This window comes from Hypomesus nipponensis, chromosome 6 (genome assembly GCF_054491055.1).
Source record: "Hypomesus nipponensis isolate SF chromosome 6, ASM5449105v1, whole genome shotgun sequence".
Lineage (NCBI taxonomy): Eukaryota > Metazoa > Chordata > Actinopteri > Osmeriformes > Osmeridae > Hypomesus > Hypomesus nipponensis.
Window position 1 is genome coordinate 2,866,944 of NC_140366.1, and position 21,843 is coordinate 2,888,786.

General features: G+C 42.9%; 1 long non-coding RNA gene across 1 annotated transcript; it reads right to left on the reverse strand.

The window, feature by feature from the left end:
- Positions 1-1,908: 1,908 nt before the first annotated feature.
- Positions 1,909-19,037, reverse strand: LOC146286403 (uncharacterized). Its single transcript, XR_014758503.1, has 3 exons — positions 18,910-19,037; positions 9,338-9,425; positions 1,909-3,448 (listed from the first exon to the last, which is right to left on the reverse strand). It is a non-coding gene; the product is annotated as an uncharacterized LOC146286403 (long non-coding RNA).
- Positions 19,038-21,843: the final 2,806 nt, after the last annotated feature.

Below are 21,843 nucleotides of genomic sequence, written 5' to 3' on the forward strand. Positions count from 1 at the left end.
GCCGCCTCTCTCCTCCTCATTAGCATTTAAAGCTACAGACACTGAAACAGCGCGTTCTGAGGAAAGCTGATTGTGGGACTACTTGTAGTGGCTATAATTCTGCACCATGGCTGAATTTTGGGAAAGAGACTTCAGATACAGTATTAGGGGACAACTAAGGCCTATATAAAAGCATCCAAAAACAGCATGTCATGTCACCTTTAAGTCTGGAGAGATTTTGCGAGATTTCTTGTTTTAACAGTTGGGACCATGCCCTCGCCCCTCGGCTTGAAGCAACGGCCCCGGTGGATGTAGGTTGTATTGCATTTCCGATTTGCTACCCGACTCGTCCTGTCGTTTTTATTCTATTAACTCCAGTCAACATATCTAAAACTATCTCCCCCAATAATTTTTTTTCGATTCTTGAACCTGGCTCATACTACTAGCTTTTTCATAGAATAATTTTTCCTGATTTTTGCTAAGTTTGAAACCAATCCGAAATGGGTAAACGAGCACCCCATTTATTTGCTTACGTCAAGAAAAGTTGCCTGGAAACGTGTTCGCGGATACGAACGGGACGAGAACGAAAGGGAACATCTGCAAATCTCTGATTTACCTGAGCTGAATGAGAAGAACATGGAGAAATGACTTGATAATCTACAGTTGCCTGCCTTTATTGTAGCACGTTTTACAAATGGTTGAATACATGACGGTTGTTTGTTGAGTTTATTTCCGTTATTTTAGAGCAGCTTTAACCATTTTATGGGCTAATGAACGCTATTATGCCCATGGCATGACAAACGTAATTATAGCCTAATGTAATTAGTTATAATATCGTGGCATGTTACGGTGTCAATATAGATTGTTCACATGTTATTCTGGAGCAAAGACTAAGATGAATAAATCATGTCTGATAATCCTGTTGTTATGGTCGTTATATTGTTAGGCCTAGAACTTTGTCAGGTAACACCATAACGATGGCATTAACAATAAACTAGTAATAGTAAGCAACACTCATTATCATTATAACATATGCTTAATTTAGCTTGTTTTGCCGTCCGAGCTAGAACAACGACGGAGCCAGATATTCAAGTTTAGTTTCTTTAATCCGACACAATACTTAAGCAGTCAAACAAAAAACACGAAGCAAACAACGTATAGGCAGTGCACGTATAGCTAGCCTACAACAGTACTAATAGTATTAATTTTCGTAAAGTTCACATGTATCTGTGTGACTCATAACACATTGGGACACGAAGCTTACCACAAAGAAGCCCCTGTGTGTTAATATTGAAAATTAATTTGGTTAAGAAAAAAATAGGAATATTCTCTGCATGCAAATAATCAACGATGAATACATCTTTACACTGTTAATAATGACCCCTGAAACACGCTGCATGCTATGAAATTTGCTTTCACTTCCATGTACATTAACAATACATCTCTGTAGAGCTATAATGGGAGTGAAGATGAAAATAGAGTATTTGTAGCCATCTCAAATTCATTAAGAAGGTTGTCTTGGGAAAACTCCCAGCATTGTCGTATTTGGTGCATGTCACTTTTTGCTACATGAATGAAATTTCGGCAGTTACCTGCAACAGTCTTAAAGTAATGGTGTTTTACCTCAAGGAGCATGCACCATAATGTACGCAAGGGGCCGTACATAGAAATAAGTCTTGAGTAATGTATTATAGACCAATTATCACCCTACGTCACACAACTGTCAAGCAGGCTCAACTGCGCATGTCGGTTGCAAAAGACGAACTTCTTCCCGGTCTATTACACTTGGAGTGTCGATCAGGTCATCATATATCTCTGGCCACTGGATTGCAGGGCTTCACATTAACTTTTTGAGGCTCTTGGCCTTGGGACAAATACATTAACGTTTTACTTGTCTATGCACAAAAGTCACTTGACCCCGATATCCTTAAATAGCCTGACAAAGTGATTGGGCAAAACTAGCCTGGCTAACGGAGGTCGCTTTCTCAGGCAAATGAAGAATGAAACAGGCTCAGTTAAAGAAATCCGAGATGCTGGCTATCTTCATCAGGCTCGTATCTACATTAGGCAGTCCTCCCTGACGTTTCTGGTGTAGAATGGAGTGAAATACAACATTGTGCACACTGCCAGTGAGCGAGTCTGACTGAGGCTAACGTCAAAACAGTGTAACGGGGACGCAGTCTCACTCAGATTGCCAGTTTAAACAAATCAGAAAAATAATCGGACCAGCTGCCTAAAAGCAGAATTCCCATATCTCTTGAAAGCTGCCCTGCTCGACTTTTTAGATGTAGAATTGACTGTAAAACTGTAGCCTAAAATGATGAACTTAGTGACATGACGTGAAGACTTTGCGGTCTGTACCGGGCGACATTCTCACTCAAATTTCAAGACTTTCGTGACCCAAATCAAAATTCTGATGTGACAGATCAATGGGTAATCGCTTTCTCTCTTAAAGGCTATCCTCGACCTTTTTTGGTATTTTTAAATCTAACTATTTGTATTATCCGTGTGGTCCTTTTGCCATTTTAAATGGTATCCTTTCCCGGTTTTCTACAACCACATTGCGCGTGCATCCCGAATGTTCACAAACGAATAATTGGTGTATATAGTGGCATTTCGGAGTGATGACATTACCGAAAACATCCTTAAGTTTTGTAAGAAATTCACAAACAAGCAAGTTTAAAACAGATACATTCTCTTTTCACTTTTGGGGAAATTACAATGTCAACTATGTGATTTTTTTCTCTACATTTAAGAATGAAGATAAAGAGATTTCCTTTAAAATGCCTCAACAATGCATCCATACTAGGTGGTATATCTGCTTCCGGCTGTTGATCATTCTCCATGTTGTCCATGTTTAGATCAGTGTTATTGTCCATATGCAGGTCGTCATTATTAGGTAGCACCTGCTCCCCATGTTAACAATACATGCCTGTAAGATTTGTATAATGTAAACATTGACTTAAAGTCATTTAGCCCACATGTGATATTGAAGTTGGCTTCGTGGGCATGGATAAGGCCAACATGTTGAAACATTTTCATTAAGGTGAAGGTGGTTCTTCTACACCTTGTACATCTATAAGGTTGTGGCATATTTAATATGGTAGATCGATCACTTGAGTCAGTGAGTGGAAGGGGCTTTTCACCCACCACAGTAATGTTCAGTAGTGTACATTGTAGAAAGGACAGGGTATTCTTCATTTAGCTTGGGTTAGCCATGTTGAAAACAAAGTAGGCACAGAAAGCGGCTGTTACCCCTTCCTCAACTCCTGTTCCCCTGCACAGATCCATGCCGTCTGTAACCGTAACCTTGCTGGTAAAGGCCATCTTCCAGTGAGCATCAAAAGTTCGCTGCATGCGGTCGTCGACCATGGAGGTGTCAGGTGTCATCTTCTCATACTGCATATATATGTAGGACTTGCACATGCCTCTCAATAGAGGATGCAACCTCACCAATCACAGCAGGTACCTGTTGGAAATAAAAAGGAAAAAAAGGAATACAGATCAACCTTTCAATGCAAAACCATCTTTTTCAACTAAATTAGAATTTTGCAACCACACAAGGAGAACCTCAGTTACTATTCACAAAGACATCCTGTAAAATATTATCATGCACAAAAACTTTTCTAGTATATGTACATCTACATGGATCTACTCATTCGTGACACAGATCTGCAACAGGCTCCTGCCGCATCTGTAGACTCTGGCTCTCTTGTGACCAAACTTCTCTTTACTCCTTTTCACTTCGTCTTCATGAATCATAGGGGCACGCTCCGCTTTAAATTTGCGTTTAAGTGACTGATGCCAGGTATGCTAACACAAAGACAACCCCCACAAATAAACTATTATTGTATCCGATAAATACATTAACATACTGCAATATGTATTATTGTACAAAATACCATTAAATGTTATAAGGGGCAGGGGGGCACACACGAGGGCTTCACTTAACCGAACTAAAGTGAGCCTACAAATGAATGTTAAAACGCTAATATAGAATTCCCCTAACTCAAAATTACTCAACAAAACAATCCTATTTAGACAGTTCTCTGTACAACGACACTTATCCAGCTCCACAATTAATGATCTAGCGTTAAATGAATACATGGTTGCTGCTCCTGAACAGTTCAAAGAGTAGCCGTAGGCCTACATACAGCCGGTGTAGATACCAGATGTGTGCTATGTTCAAGGGTACTGTAAAGCTAACGCTAATTGTAGTGGGAAGATCATAATGAAGAAGGGGGACCATCTGTTAGGGAAGGAGTGAGGTATAGAAATCACTGTCCCCAATTGTTTTAGCCTTTAAAAACAATATGGTTTTAGGCAGTGTGCAGATAATAATACAATGACAATCGGGGGGTCAAGTCAGGGCCCCTGTCCCGCGACGAAGTTCATCCCTGCCGCCACCCCAACCAAGTAAACGGCACAACAATAGGCTCTGTGCACAACATGGCGGTGGGTTGACGTTCGAACTTGAATGTGTGTGCCAGTACTTCCGGTGACAACTTCCGGCGATCTGACAGCGAGAGCAGGAGACAACAGCGAACAAGTTAAATTACCAGAGATCAGTGTTTCCCCTCTGACTTTTTTTTTTTAGCTGTGGGGGCAGGTCAGATCTACCCACCCTCCTCCTATTTCCCCTAAAGAAATAACATTTGCATACTTAAAGACACCTTACAGTATGTTCTAAATGGCATAAATGCTGCCAATTACATTTACATTTATTCATTTAGCAGACGCTTTTATCCGAAGCGACTTCCAAGAGAGAGCTTACAAAGTGCATAGGTCACTGATAATAACAACAAGATAGCCCCATAGCATTGCGGGTAGCCAAAACAAGAAGTACATATTGTGAACAACCAAAAAATAATTGCTAAAGGGAAGAAACCATAAGAGCATGTAGTTAAGCAAGTTACAATTAAACAACATTCATCTCTAAGTGCAAGTGTACCTGTAGGAAAGCAATAAAAAATAGGATTAACTAAAATAGAATAGAATACAACAGTTTAAATCAGCTACCACTAACCAACAAGAGCAACAGCCTAAGCAAGTCATTTAGATCCTTGAGGAAACTAGCATTGGGTTGAGCAAACCATTCCTATGTACCGTTGTACTCCCGAAACAAGTGCGTCTTGAGCCTTCTCTTGAAGGTGGAGAGACAGTCTGTGTCTCTGATGGAGGTGGGGAGTTGATTCCACCACTGGGGGGCCAGGCAGGAGAAGAGCTTGTGTTGGGACCGGGTGGTCTTGAGCGGTGGGACCACCAGGCGGTTGTCTGAAGAAGACCGTAGGTGGCGGGTGGGGGTGTAAGGCTGCAGGAGAGACTTGATGTAGTCGGGTGCAGTCCCGTTCACTGCACAGAAGGTCAGTACCAGGGTCTTGAATCTGATGCGGGCCGTTATGGGTAGCCAGTGGAGGGAGATGAGGAGCGGGGTAAAGTGGGAGGGCCTGGGTAGGTTGTAGACCAGACGAGCCGCCGCGTTCTGAATCCTCTGAAGAGGGCGGGTTGCACATGCTGGGAGACCGGCGAGCAGCGAGTTGCAGTAGTCCAACTTGGAGAGGACCAGTGCTTGGACAAGCAGCTGGGTGGAGTGCTCAGACAGGTATCTCCTGATCTTCCAGATGTTGTAGAGGGTGAATCTTCATGACCGAGAGACCGCAGCAATGTGGGCCGTGAGGGAGAGCTTGTCGTCCATGGTAACTCCAAGGTTCCTGGCAGAGGATGAGGGGGTCTCCCAGGGTGATTGAGAGGTCGTGGGAGATGGAGGGTTTAGCCGGGATGATGAGAAGTTCCGTTTTGGCAAGGTTCAGCTGGAGGTGGTGCTCGGTCATCCAGGCGGAGATGTCTGCGAGGCAGGCCTCAATCCTAGCTGAGATCCCCGGATCGGTCGGGGGGAACGACAGGTACAGCTGCGTGTCGTCAGCGTAGCAGTGGTAGGAGAAGCCATGGGAGGTGATGATTGGTCCGAGTGAGGTGGTGTACAGAGAGAAGAGGAGGGGTCCAAGGACGGAGCCCTGTGGGACACCCGTGGAGAGCTGGCGAGGGTCTGACAGTTTGCCTCCCCAGGAGACCTGGTAGGATCTTCCCGACAGGTAGGATGAGATCCACTGGAGTGCAGTGCCAGTGATGCCCATCTCAAAAAGTCTGGAGAGCAGGATCTGGTGGTTAACCGTATCAAACGCCGCAGAAAGGTCCAGCAGAATGATGACGGAAGACCTCGAAGCCGCTCTGGTAGACTGGAGGGCAGTGGTGACTGAAAGGAGGGCAGTCTCAATTAATAGTTGATGTAACAACTTATTGTAAATGCAGTGGCCTAGCCTATAGATTAACCTCTTTTGGATCCTGTTAAATGTTCCCAAAAACACGGGTTTAACCCTCACGCTCTCCTCATTGTCTATGCAGCTTGCATTTATCCCTCACGCTGTCTCCGGGTCGTTGTGACCCACACCTCTGTCTATTACGCCACCTTCGCGCTGCCTCTGGGTCATTGTGGCCCACACTGGGGGAATAAAAAGGTTTCACTTTATTTTAATTTTTTTACTATGAGAAGTTGTCAGAAGACCGCTGTGGGCCACAAGAAACCGGAGACAGTGCGGGGTCTCGTAATAGACGACACAGACGTTGCAGTGTCAAAAAAATAATAATAATAAAAAATCAGACAGAGACAGCACAAACAATAAACCAGTGGTCTTGTGGTCTAGTGGCAAGTGGCAGGGATGTCAACTACACAGTCCAGGATTGCTCCCCGGTCAGGCCAAATATGACCCTCTTTTTTATTTTTATTTTATTTAGACAGATAACGTTTCACTTTTAATTTTGTATTACGAAAGGTCATCAGCACGAGAGTGGCGTAACAGACTAGGTATGGTGAGTAACAGCGCAGACTAGGATACAGCGCGAGAGTGTACTAATAGGCTAGGCAGACAAGGCTAGAAATAAAAGGTTTCACTTTATTTATTTTTTGTTGAAAAAGTTGTCACAACGTCAGTTTGACTCACCTCGACCCCGAAATGGCACGAGAGTGGCGTCATAGTCATAGACAGACAACGCGAGGAATAAAATACAATTTTTCACTTTATTTGGATTTATTTATTTTTGTACCATGAAAAGTTGCCACACCATGCATGACAACGTGCTTCACAAGGACCCGCAGACAGCACTCTGGATAGACCTCCGGCCTGCCGTCCTGATACATTGTCTATTCATCCCATGCCGCCAGCGGCGGCGGCAGCAGCACTGTGCTGTGACTTGAGCAAAGCCCATCTTCTGCACTCGACTGAGTTGTTCAGTCTCCTGCACACACTCCTGCAGGTCGACCAGGGTCAACGGGAACCTCTCCTTGGCTGAAGCCCAATTCGGTGGGGCATGTGGGGCAGTATACATGCGAACAGGATTTGCAGACATGCCTCTTACAACCGCGACAAACCGTGATTGTTTACGGTCCTTCTTCACCGGGCTGACTTGACATCTCTTCCTCTTACTGGCAGGGACTGGCGAGGTCGGCCCTGCCGATGAGGAGGCGGTGGCGGCTGCTGAGCCATCCTCTTCGGTTCGTCGTCGAGGAAGTGGATCGCGACAGCTGGCCATCCGTAGATCTTTCACAACCGCGGCAGCAGCTTCCGCGCGGGGCAGACATCGTCTCCTCTCGATCAGCGGAGTCACGAGGGCCCTTCCGAGCTGCTCGAGGAAATACCTCCTCTTGTTGCGCTTACGCGGCATCCAGTTGGGGTTGACCTCTCTCCATATCACAAAGGCGTTGTAGGAGGAGACCTCAACGATGTTGCTGAAGATGACAAGGGACCAGCGGGCCATCTTCCTTTTACAGCTGTAGGCTGTGATGACCTTGTCCAGATTGTCGACACCTCCTTTGTTGCGGTTGAAGTCTATGACGATGGTTGGTTTGCAGCCTGTTCTGTCACTGATTTCGTCGTTTGTGTGGCGTGTGCTCATAAGTAAAACTTTCTTGTTTTTCTTGGCGAGGTAGGAAACTAGAGTGGTGGTGGGCGTGAAGGCAAACTGCGACGACAGCACCCGTTGCCTGTTTGTTGCAAGCAGCTCGGATGGGAGCTTGGACCTGCTCTTTCGCACGGTGCCAACCATGGTCATGTTTCTCGTCGCCATGAGCTCTCGCCCAAGTTCGTAGGAGGTGAAGAAATCTTCACACGTGACATTGCGATCCTTCAGGCCCTCATGTTATGTCATGTCGAGCACAACGCGCATCCCCTGGTTCCTCTCCGGGGCTCCGTCGCTCAACTTCCCGGTGTACACTTGCATCTTCCAAGCATAGCTTGATTTTGCATTGCACGTGACCCACGACTTGATCCCATACTTTGTTGGTTTGCTCGGCATGTACTGCCTGAAAGGACACCATCCTCTGAACGCGACCAGTTGTTCATCCATGGTCACTTCGGGCCCTGGGTCGTAGAGGCGGGGTAATCTCTCTACTCACATATCCCAGACCTCTCGTATCGCCGCCAACTTGTCCGTGGCGCTTCTCGCCGCTCGCGTCCCACGGTCGTCAAATCGTATCGACGTCGAATAGGTTGTAGAAGAGTTTCAGCTGCATGGTAGCACGGAAAATCGCTCTGCCACTTTGCGCGTCCCATAGACTGGCGGCCGCTTCGCCTCGGGACTTGTACACCCCTGCCAGGATTAGCAGCCCTATGTAGGCGCGTAGGTCAGTGGCGTCCATGGCTTTCCACTACTCTCCGCGTTTCAGATAGCCTTCCCGATTTGTCTCGTCCAAGATCACTCTTTCGATTTGTGGCGTGACAAAGAGTAAAAACGCGGAGTGTTGTGAGCGTGGGAAACGGCATACGCTGTGGGTCCTCTGGGGGTCCTCTCACGGCTGTCACGTTGCGACAGCAGCCTCGGATACACAACTGAACGCCATTCCATTTTGCCATTTTTCGACGAGAAAGTATTTCGGTCGGCGGCTGCGTTGTCGTCGACTGCATTATACTCTTGCCCGTTTTCTTCTTCCGACGTATGCTCCGCGTACTCTTGCCCGTCTTCTTCTTCTTCTTGCTCTTCTGCCACATGCTCCACACACACTTTGCCGTCTTCTATTTCTGACACATCCTCGGTCTCCTCTTCATACTCACTTTGCTCGATATTTGCAAACATCTGTTGTAGAACTTGCAGCGCACTGAAGAAGTTAGCACTTTTTTAGGGTGTTGCATTTTTGTTTTGGTCGTATGCACCTCAACTAAAAAACATTGAACGTAAAAACAAACGATAATTCTACAAATCTAAAATCTCTAAAGGACAACTAACCTAAATGTTAGCTACATAGCTACTGCTAGCTAATTAGTTATCCCACAATGTGAATGTGTTTGGCTGTCAATTTCAAACTTACCTTCATAGTTGTCAATAAAACTAGAAAGGTACATCTTGTACCCTTTTTCCCGCTTACTCCGGGGGAAGAGCATCCTTTCCGGACGAGTCTGTGGACGTCTGATATTGTTAGCTTGGACAGGTCTTGAAGACATCTTGTGTAAAGCATTACCATATTGCCGGAAGTATGGACACGCACACTCGGAAGTAGAACGGAAGTACAGTCTTGCACATAGCGAATGGGTGTGAACACAAACACACTACTTAAACTATAAACAATGCTTTTTCTCTGAAATAAAGTTGATCTGTACAAAAGTACCAGAAGAACCTATTTGACTGTTCATCAGCTCTTTCCAGATTCAAGAAATGACAGATAAATGAAGCTATACAGGGTATTTACGGGTATAAACCAGGGGCGTAGCCAGTATTGGACCAGGGCGGCACTGGCCTGCCCACATTACTCACTGGCCCGCCCAGGCAAGTTTGATCAAAATGCATTTTGAGTTAATTTTTATTATTCAAATGTATTTAAGAAGATATATTAATATAAACCTGATTTATAGTTGACTGGTGTGTGTGTTTAATTTGTTTTCCAAATAAAATGGAACTGTTGAAGCAAGTTGAAGAACGATAAGAGGTAGCTATGATTGCTAGGGGTTCCAAAGACTCTGGGCGGCCTTTAGCCAGCTAACTTTGCTAGAATAGCTGCTTTTTACCCAATGTACTAACATCGCCACAATAATGGCTAAACAAGTGACCTGCCCCGGACAGCTTTTGTCCTGGATTCCTCTACTAGCCTGTCGTCTGGTATGCTACCTTTGCCCTGTCATCCTGCCTCAGTATGTACCGAACGCTTGCCTTCTGCCTGCTCCGTTTTGTGCTTTTAATAAGTGTGCGCTCTGCGCTTGTATCATCTACCCCAGTCTCCACTGAGTATTTGTTCCACTATGCTGGTTTGTCCAGCCTTTTGAGCTCTGTTGGTTGAACATGATGTTTAGATAGTGTTTTGTTGTTCCCTTTGCTGAATATTGTAAAGTAAAGGTGTCACTGTTTTTGCAGTTAGTCTATTATTTTTTCTACTCTCTAACACTGTGTTGTAACTGGATGCGAGCGTACGACTGCGGAGCATCGGACTCTCTCTGTCCACACTGTATCCGTCGAATTCACTTCTGTTAAGTAAACTAACCACATGTGCCAGGCTTGAGCTTTCAACGCAAGCAACAATTTTTTATAGAAACAGGGCGTCCAACAAACATTTCAGCCAAAACGGAGCGTTAATTATTATTTAAGTATTTTTTTTCTAGGAAAAATTATAGTAAGTAAAATTTAAGACATTTTAATACCACTTCTAAATGAAATTTAAGACCAAACTTACAATGGAAATTTATATCAAAAGTGAAAATATACAGTAATCTTTCCAAATTGTCGGGCCCTCTGCCCCCTAGTGGCGGGTTGTTGTTTTGTGTTTCCCGCTTGTGGGTGTGGCCATGGTCTCCAGTCCCAATTACCCACTCACTCTCTGCCTCAGTCTCCACACCTGTCTCCCATCAACTCATCAGCCCTGCAGTTTATCAACCCTGGTTTTCACATCATTCATTGCCGGATAATAGTTTTGTCTACCCTCGGTAGAATACTTCCGGTTCCAGTTAGACCAGTATTTTTTTGTGTCATTTCTGTACTGACTTTTTGCCTTTGTCCAATTGGTAAAACATTGTCTAGTGAAGGTAATTACGTTTAAGTTTCTTAACCTGGTTTTACATCTTTATATTGTCTCTATAGCTAACTTTCGACCTGTCACTGTCTATAAGCGGCACTAGGGGCTGCATAGACGTTCATTTGGAATAGACCAACCGGCCTGGGGGAAAGGGGGTCCGGCAAACCGTGTTGCTCGATCTTCTTCCAACATTTTTAGTAGTAGTAAAAAATTGGCCCTCCAGCCCAAAAGTGCTTTGGCCCATCGGGAATTCTCCCGATGGCCAGTCCGCTACTGGTTGTGCACTTGGGTCCACCACCACCCCGTAAAACAACACACTGTTAAAAAATGGACAGTATTGACCTTATTCCAGAAGTTGCGATGGGCGCGGCCATCCGCGTATTCTTATTTCCGGTTTAGATACTTTCCGCTTTATAACGGTAGGCCTACTTAAAGAGAATGTGTTAAACAGGCTCTGGTACTAATTTAAGGCTAATAGAGATGCCCAGCGTGAACTGTGCAGTTCGTGGCTGCCATAACAGCTGGAGAAAACTGAATCAAACCATTGCCATTGTTCTGACCATGTAAAGAAGTGGTCCGAGTGTTGTGGGCCAACATTTACTTCGCACTGACCTCCAACCAAAGTTGAGGATCTGCGTCCCTGGCTGAAGGTGCTGAATAACTAAAAAACACCTAAGTTCCCTTTTGTCTGCTCGTATCACTAAAGCAGGGGTGGGGAACCTTTTGTTCTGCCAAGGGCCATTTGGATATTTATAAAACCATTCGGGGACTACATAATTATCAACTTAATGTGCCTGCTATATTTGGTCAAACATTTAACTCACCCCTAATGTGATGGCTGGAACTGCTTCTCTTTGGTGAGGTTTGTGACGTTAGCTGGCACGGATGCAGCCTGCTTTGACTAGGGGTGCGTCGAAAACTTCTGGAGTTCGGTAAAGTTGGCATGACATTCACACATTCAAACTTCCGGGATCAATAACTCCATTTCGAAATTTTATTAAATCACAAATAACACATTATTCGTACTGTAGTAAGGTAAACAACAAGCTACAAAGTCATTTCCATCAAAACGAGCCGTCCTGCAACCTGAAGAAATAACATTGGTCTCTACGAACAGCCGGCAGTGAGACGAGCGCTTAGGGACCGTCTATAAACTACAACAGCGAAAACAGATACAACTAAAATATTTATTAATTTAATGTTTAAATAAGGTAGTTTTTCCAAACTTACCTCGATTATAACTTGTCTCATTCTGGTTGTACTACAGCACTTACTTTAAAAAAACAAGCATAATCGTCATTTATGGGAATATTCTTTTACTAAAAATGTTTAATAGTTTAATAATTGAATACAGTTGTGTCTTTAAACTTTCCTCACACATCAATAGTCTTATGTTGGTTGTACTACAGCGCTTACTTTTCAAAAATAAGCATAATTATAATTTTGGGGAATATTTTTTGCCCAAAACGTTATATAGTTTCATCATTAAATACAGTTGTGTCTTTAAACTTTCCTCACACATCAATGGTCTTATGTTGGTTGTACTACAGCACTTACATTTCAAAAATAGGCATAATCCAATTTTTGGAGAATATTTTTTGCCAAAAACGTTTAATAGTTTTATCATTAAACACAGTAGTGTCTTTAAACTTTCCTCACAGACAAATAGTCTTCTGTTGGTTGTACTACAGCACTTACTTTTAAAAATAATTATAATTTTGGGGAATATATTTTGCCCAAAACGTTTAATAGTTTAATCATTAAACACAGTTGTGTCTTTAAACTTTCCTCACACATAAATAGTCTTCTGTTGGTTGTACTACAGTGCTTACTTTTCAAAAATAATCATAATTATAATTTTGGGGAATATTTTTTGCCCAAAACGTTTAATAGTTTCATCGTTAAATACAGTTGTGTATTTAAACTTTCCTCACACATACATAGTCTTCTGTTGGATGTACTACAGCACTTAAAAAAAGAATAGGCATAATATTAATTTTAGGAATATTTTAAAGAGTCATGTATCTAAAACTACTCCACAGTTTGTTGTTGGTTGACAAAGCCATTCTGCTGAGTTCATAATCGGCAGGAAGTTCCCAGCCCTACAGGACATGTACCACACGATGCCTCAAAAAAGCTGTCAGGACGGGGTAAAAAGGACAATAGTTTCTTTCCAAAGGCCATCAGGCTTCTGAATAGACATTGATATGGACACTGATACACTTCTCACTAGTCACTTTACACACTGTCACTTTCAGCTACTGGTTGCACTAACAGCAACATTGCACTATTGTACTTCACTTGTCTTAAGACAAGGTTTAGCAAGGCGTTGAGAGAGGCTAAACGACTGTACTCGGAGAGACTAGAACATAAATTCTCTGCAAACAACGGTTCTGTCTGGAGAGGGCTCAGGTAGATTACCAACTTCAAGCCCAGAGCCCCCCACTCCACTCACGACTCCCGCCTGGCCAACGACCTGAATGAGTTCTGCTGTAGATTTGAAAGACAATTGGACAGTCCTGAACAACCCCTTTCCATCCATGAGGCCTCTGCCCTCCCCCCCTCTACAGTGACGACTCTCTCCATTCAGGAGAGAGAAGTGAACAAACTGTTCAAGAGACAGAACCCCCGCAAAGCAGCTGGGCCAGACTCTGTCTCTCCAGCCACCCTCAAGAACTGCGCTGACCAGCTGACTCCGGTGTTTACCTACATCTTTAACACCTCCCTGGAGACATGCCATGTGCCAGCCTGTCTAAAGTCCTCCACCATCACCCCTGTGCCCAAAAAGGCAAGGCCAACAGGACTTAATGACTACAGATCCGTCGCCCTAACCTCTGTGGTAATGAAGGCTTTCGAACGCCTGGTGCTGGCACACCTTAAATCCATCACAGACCCTCTACTCGACCCCGTGCAGTTTGCCTACAGAGCCAACAGGTCTGTGGACGATGCAGTTAACATGGCCCTCCACTTCACCCTACAGCACCTGGACTCCCCAGCATCCTACGCCAGGATCCTGTTTGTGGACTTCAGCTCTGCCTTCAATACCATCATCCCCGCCCTGCTTCAGGACAAGCTCTCCCAGCTGAACGTGGATCACAGACTTTCTGTCTAACAAGAAGCAGTGCGTTAAACTGGGAACACAAGTCTCTGACTCCCGGTCCATCAGCACCAGATCTCCTCAGGGCTGCGTCCTTTCTTCTCTGCTCTTCTCCCTTTACACCAACAGCTGCATCTCCAGTCATCCGTCCATCAAACTCCTGAAGTTTGCGGACGACACCACCCTCATTGGGCTCCTCTCTGGTGGAGACGAGTCTGATTATAGGTGGGAAGCGGACAACCTGGTGACCTGGTGCAGCCAGAACAACCTACAGCTTAATGCTCTCGAGACATTGGAGATGGTTGTGGACTTCAGGAAGAACACAGCCCCACTCACCCCAATTACCCTGTGTGATTCCCCAGTCAACACTGTGGAGTCCTTCCGCTTCCTGGGCACTATCCTCTCCCAGGACCTCAAGTGAGAACTGAACATCAGCTCCCTCACGAAGAAAGAACAACAGAGGATATACTTCCTGCGGCAGCTGAAGAAATTCAACCTGCCAAAGACAATGATGGTGCACTTCTACACAGCCATCATTGAGTCCATCCTCACCTCCATCACCATCTGGTACGCTGTTGCCACTGCCAAGGACAAGAGCAGGCTGCAGCGTAGGTGATTGGCTGTAATCTGCTTTCCCTTGAGGACCTGCACACCTCGAGAACCCTGAGGCGAGTGAAGAAGACTGAGACCGACTCCTCCCACCCTGGACATTTACATTTAGTCATTTAGCAGACGCTCTTATCCAGAGCAACTTACAGCAATTACAGGGACATTCCCCCCCGAGGCAAGTAGGGTGAAGTGCCTTGCCCAAGGACACAACGTCATTTAGCACAGCCGGGAATCGAACCAACAACCTTCTGATTAATTGCCCGACCACCTAACCGCTCAGCCATCTGACCCCCTGGACACTCTTTGTTTCAGTCACTCCCCTCCGGCAGTAGGCTGGGGTCCATCAGGACCAAAACCTCAAACCACAAAAACAAAAACTTCCATTCTGCTGTTGGCCTCTTCAACAAGGCCAAGAGTTCACACTGACTTTAATGACTTCATGTCTTAAAACAATTTGCATGTTGCACTACATAAAAATACTGTATCTGTACCATTTGTATCTCCTGTAATATTAGTTTTTTTATATTGTAAATTACGGCAACTTATATTTTATTGTATATTTTATTTTAATTCTATTCCATTTAGTATTGCTAGTTTATGTACCCTTAGTATAGTTAGACCACATTTAAATTTAAGATTCCTATATGTTTATTGTATGCACCTTCCTGCCAAAGCAAATTCCTTTTCTGTGCAAACTTTCAAGGCAAAAAAATCCCTTTCTGATTCTGATTAGTATAGGTTTTTAAGGTTTGTATAGGTTATTATGTGTATGATGTGTATTTAGAGATTTAGTATAGTGTATTGAATATTGTATATTATTTGTATATTAGGAGGTTTACTATATGTCATCTTATTATAGATGATCTATGTTCTGTGTACTTGTGTATGTTATGTTATGCCAGGATGCTTTGCATTGTCTTGTCCTACGAATGTCAGTGTCCAGTCTGACCCTGTGTTGTTGTGTCCATCTGACAATAAAAGACTTGAACTTGAACGTGTGTGCACATCCAGGCAAAAATACACTGCATAGACAAATAATACTAAACTTCAGGGCATAAACTATTGCTATTTGACACCAATGAAATAGTTTGTTTCTCATTAGAAAGCAATGTTTTCATCTGCTTAAAGAAGACCGTGCTGATCGAGACTATGTGTGGATTCGTTTTGGAGACATGACTCTTTGTAATTATTAAAGTATTAAATGTTTTTAGCAATAAATATTCCCTAAAATTATGCATATGGATTTTTTTGAAAAGTAAGTGCTGTAGTACAACCAACAGAAGACTATTGATGTGTGAGGAAAGTTTAAAGTCACAACTGTGTTTAATTATAAAACTATTAAACGTTTTTGGCAAAAAATATTTCCCCAAAATAGGATTATGCCTATTTTTGAAAAGTAAGTGCTGTAGTACATCCAACAGAAGACTATGTATGTGTGAGGAAAGTTTAAAGACACAACTGTATTTAACGATGAAACTATTAAACGTTTTGGGCAAAATATATTCCCCAAAATTATAATTATGATTATTTTTGAAAAGTAAGCACTGTAGTACAACCAACAGAAGACTATTATGTGTGAGGAAAGTTTAAAGACACAATTGTGTTTACTGATTAAACTATTAAACGTTTTGGGCAAAATATATTCCCCAAAATTATAATTATGATTATTTTTTGAAAAGTAAGCACTGTAGTACAACCAGAATGAGACAAGTTATAATCGAGGTAAGTCTGGAAAAACTACCTTATTTAAACATTAAATTAATAAATATTTTTGTTGTATCTGTTTTCGCTGTTGTAGTTTATAGACGGTCCCTAAGCGCTCGTCTTACTGCCGGCTGTTCGTAGAGACCAATGTTATTTCTTCAGGTTGCAGGACGGCTCGTTTTGATGGAAATGACTTTGTAGCTTGTTGTTTACCTTACTACAGTACGAATAATGTGTTATTTGTGATTTAATAACATTTCGATATGGAGTTATTGATCCCGGAAGTTTGAATGTGTGAATGTCATGCCAACTTTACCGAACTCATTTCTGGGGGGTATCATGACTACGGAAAGGGATCGTATTTTTTTTAAAATATTGCTAACGTTTTTGAGACTGCTTATCGATCTGAGTGTTAATCAGGCGCGGAGCCATACGTTGCAAACATTCGGGGCTTAGCCCAAACCAACAACGTTTTCTGGGTTTGCTAGAAAGGAATTCCACACTTAATGCGAGCGCGCAGAGCTCGAAAGCTAATTAATTTTGGTACATTGGTATGCAACGGTCCTCCACGCCACGGTCCTCTTCCACAAATTAAAATAGTGCTGCTGCCAACGGATAATGTAGGCTACCTAATAATATGGTTCCTGCTGTGCCATGGCGGGCCGGACCAAATGATTTCGCGGGCCGTATGCCGGACATTCCCCACCCCTGCACTAAAGTGTTTAATAGGAGATAAACTATCTATGTTTTAGTGTTGTCAATTTATATTAGTAGATACAAGATTATAACCAAATGTATGGGCATAGCTGTGAGCAAAACAACTGCAGTGTAAATGTAGGCTACTATAAAGCTTCTGAAACAACGCAGCAATCAAATTGTTTAATAGATGCGTCTTTCTAATTGCCATTAGATAGGATGCAAGATTACTAGTGCACAACATATTGTGTAAGTCTTAACACGTTAACACAAAAGGAAATCATTTCTTCTTCCCTAAACGAATGTCAACCAAAGGCCATCAAACAGACTTTAACTTTGAAGTGTGGGATTACAAACATAATCCAGTCTGTGAGAATGTAACGGTCGGTTTGATCCATGATAGACTACTCTCTGCATGGCGAGGTTACGCTTCTATATTGCTAATAGCCCCAAGAAGTACTTACAAAATGATAGAGCTACATACAGATGATACAGAAGCAGAAGATGTTGGTAATGTAGGAGAGATAAGTGATTATGATGAAGATAATAATTTAGATCAACTGCATCTGGATGCTTCTGGTAGGCTATAGTTCAAGAGAAGGAGGATGATGTTGGTCAAGTGAGTGCCAATTATTTTCAGGAACAGAATCCTTTCCTGCTGCAGGATTATGAATCCTTAAAGATCCTGTAAAGTGGAATTCTAATCTAGTTTCAAGTTCAGCACACCACAAAATCAGGGCCGGTGTTGAATCACCCGATGCATGACTCTCTGGATTGGCACCCCTTCGCGGGAGCGCACGCGATTCAAAGAGTGAAGGATTTCGTCTTGATATCGCATCCAAAAGAAGGGGAGACAGAAGTCTCACATTATACCGTCTTTGTTGTTGAATTCAAGAGAAGGATGTCTGTTATCTGTGTAAGATGCTATTTTCAACACAAAATCCTTAAAATTCGTCATTCAAACGGTATAGTAAAGAACGCGAACCAACATTCTTGCTCCACGACATCGCAATCTGAGGAAATATACCCCCCCAGTATGATCATGATTATTGCTACACAAAATGTATTTTGTGTAGCAGGTTCAAAGTATTTCACATGGCATGGCTCTTCATACTAATGTATAGGTTCAAAGGCATGCGATTTTAATGCAATTAGCCTGTGCGTAGGGTGGGTTCAGTGCCGCCGCTAGCCATTTTGGTGCCCTACGCATAATTCCTTTATGAGGCCCCCCCCCACCCCCCCCACAACTGCCCTGTCAATGCATCTACATTCTGTGTTTGATATGATGCTAGTTACGGATTTAATGTGAGCGCGCAATGCGTGCGAGCGAAATTTTGGGCCTTTATTTGAGTGCATAATAGTTTTTGGAGAATAAACAAAATATGTAAAATAAACAACCGTTTTTCAATTGGTAAAACCTTGTCTAGTGAAGGTGATGTATTTTTGTCTCTTAATTTTTCAGCTCCACCCTTACGTTTCTTAGCTTGGTTTTCCAAATTAATTACAAACATTTAAAACTGAAAGCATGCAGCCAAGGAGCTCTCCACCTTTATTACTAATTTAAAAACTATTTGATCAATCGAATATAAAAGCATCATAGAATGTACAGTAAAGTAACATCTAGCTGGCGTCAGTTATTTCAAATACATAGATAACATATTTGAGTGTGCTAAAATTAGCAATAACGTCAGCTATAGTTCGAGGTGTAGGCCTATGCATAGGCTAAGTTAGCAGCACATTTCCTGTATTTAACAATAATTAAACATGGACTTACCTGAACGTGATGCACGGGCATCATTTCGCAGTTTATTTCTTTTTCTGCCCCTGACTCCTGTTGTCTTTTTGAGGCCATTTTCGAAAAGTTTACCTAGCCTACTGTCAAAATTCGTCAGGCCACTGAGGTAGGAAAGGGCACCCACGGCGAGCTTGGAAAGTTGAGTGTGTATTTGTTTTTTTTGTGGGGTGGGGGGGGGGCACCGTCGTAACGTTTTTTGAGCAATTAAATATATCTCTTGTTTTGCCTGTTTTGTGATTTACATGCCTAAAAGGTGCGTAATATTTTTATAGGCCTACTGAAATAATATCGGCATTATAATTATAATAACTATGATGATTTTTCAGTTGGCAATTTTTTGGTGCCCCATCAAATCCTTTTTTAAGATAGGAAATATTATTCTTATTGTTTAAGTCAATAAAATAAATAAAACATAATAATCCCTCACCTACCATGGACTTTTCTGTTTTCAGACCTGTCCACCCTATACATACACATGTATTGGTATTCAATTTATGCTATTAAATGTACATAATGCTGGCGTAGAAGGATAGAAACGTATGGGGGGGAGAGCATTTTATGGCAGGTTTTCCATTAGATGTAAGTGCAATGCACCCCCTGTTAACCCTGACTAGCACAGTGTGACATGCCTGAAACTTACTGTGCTTATTCATACTAGTGCCCTCAGTGTACAGTAAGAATCATTTGATGCTGGGATATACAGAACAGACAATAGAGGGGGGTGCATCTCACGACAGGCTTAATGCACCCCCTGCTAACCCTGACTAGGAAAGTGTTACATGCCTGAAACATATCCTTCTTCAGGATATGGTTTGGTTGCTAAGCTGTAGCCTAACGTTCTACCCACCCAAGTCAATCCAGTTTGCTTCAACAACAGAAGTGGAAACAAGTAATGTTTTCAAATCAATCATTTCAAATGATATATAGTCAATCTGTTGAAAACAGTGTTGTGTAGACACGATAGATTTATTTGCACGTTTTTATTTCAAGTCTCCAACTTCGGTGTTTCAGCGAGTGCTGCTGTTGGCCGTGTTGCGTTTTTGCTCCCCAGCTTCACTCGTTGAAAACCAACCAATCAGCGCGCAGCTCATCTAAATATTAATGAGCATACCATAAAAGGAGAAAAGCTAGTGTTTTTTCCCGGGAACATTTCAGAGGATCTGTCAGTGGGCATAGAACAGCACCCGGGCCATTTTCAACCCAACCAATGTTACATACCCTATTTGGAGACTTTAAGGAACAGTGTGAAATACCCCCAAAAAACAGTCAATTGCCCCTTTAATTAACCGTCCGTACCACCAGCAGAGGGCGCCAAGGCTGGACGGGGGGCATCTTTCCGATTTGCGCTCCCGGGGGGGTGCTGTTGAAACATTTTGCCTAGGGCGGCGAAGGTACTCGCACTGGCCCTGCACAGAAAATAATGTGTTTTTAACTATCCATCCAAATTCTAATGGAAAAAAAACAGACAAGTATGTTAAATTGATAAATGAAATCGTAAGAAAATCAGCAGTCCTTCTCTGTTCAAGACTGGGCTGGCGTGTCGCCTGAAAGAGCTGAAGCTCGGCCCCCTCCCTGAAAGGCACCGCCTCTCCCAAGTAAGCTACCTACGACCCAGATAATGGACGCTACGTCAAGCCGAACAAAACAGTATAGAATTAGAATGTATTTGTTCAATGAGTGAAACATACAGATGCGTATAAATGAATTATTCCCCTAAACTATAACACAGGAGTAAACATTTACAGCAGAGACAGCAGACAGTGAACTCTCCTACTTCTAGCACATTAGCTACCATTTCACAAAAATACCATCATTCTACACTGAGTAGCCTAATATCAAGTTAGCGGTTTGCACTAATTATAGCAGAGATACTAGCTAGCTAGCTACTGAATGGCTCCTCCTGCTATACTCTTATTGTAGCTTATAGTGATCTCACGTAGATGGGGCAAAATGACGTAGATAGGGCATTTTTGGCTCTGCCCGTTAAAACCTGATCTGAAACGGAAGAGAAACTTCTTCGGTCTAACTCCAAATTTCAGTGCCAAAAAGTTTAAGCGCTTTGCACATGCTTTCAGGAACTAATTTCACGCATATATAAGTACTTAGAAGCAAAACATGGAATTTAATTTACAGGATCTTTAAACAATGGCATAGAAGGTGGCTCACTGGATAATCCTAAATTATCAGTCATTGATTCCTACGGTATCACAGGTGCTCAGTTCATCACCGATCACTACTGTATTGTAGCAGATGTAGTGCTGCAAAATACACCAAACATTGACCTCACATCGGATGTATCAGACTATGAAGTTACATTTGGTCCAGGCGGTAGTACACATTCAAGTGACAAATGACACAGAGCCATATGATGTTGAGGGCATGCTCCAACAACAGCCACCCTCTACTTCACTATTGTCCAGAGATGGGTCCCCACTACAGCCAACCTCTACTTCACTTTAGTCCAGTGATGGGTCCCCACAACAGCCACCCCCTACGTCAAGACCGCCAAAGATTGTAACCATACACCATGGTAATTGCCTGAATTAAATGATCAATTGATATTGTATCCAGCAGTGCTGACACCACCCTTGATTATAAAACGACTACTTCCTAATAATACAGAAGAAAATGAAACTGGCTCAGGAGTTGTGAGAGATGTTTATAGGTCTTTCTGGCAAGAATTCCATGATCGTTGTACAGTTGGAACAACAGTGAAAGTCCCCTTTATCAGACACAACTTAAGCAGTGACACTTGGAAGGCTATTGGCAGAATTCTTCTGAAAGGTTATCAAACATGTCAATACCTACCAATCAAGCTGTCTCTCCCTCTTATGGAACAGGTCTTGTATGGGGCAGTGAAGGGTGATCTACTTGAAACCTTCATGCAGTTTGTGAGTGGCCAAGATCATGAAA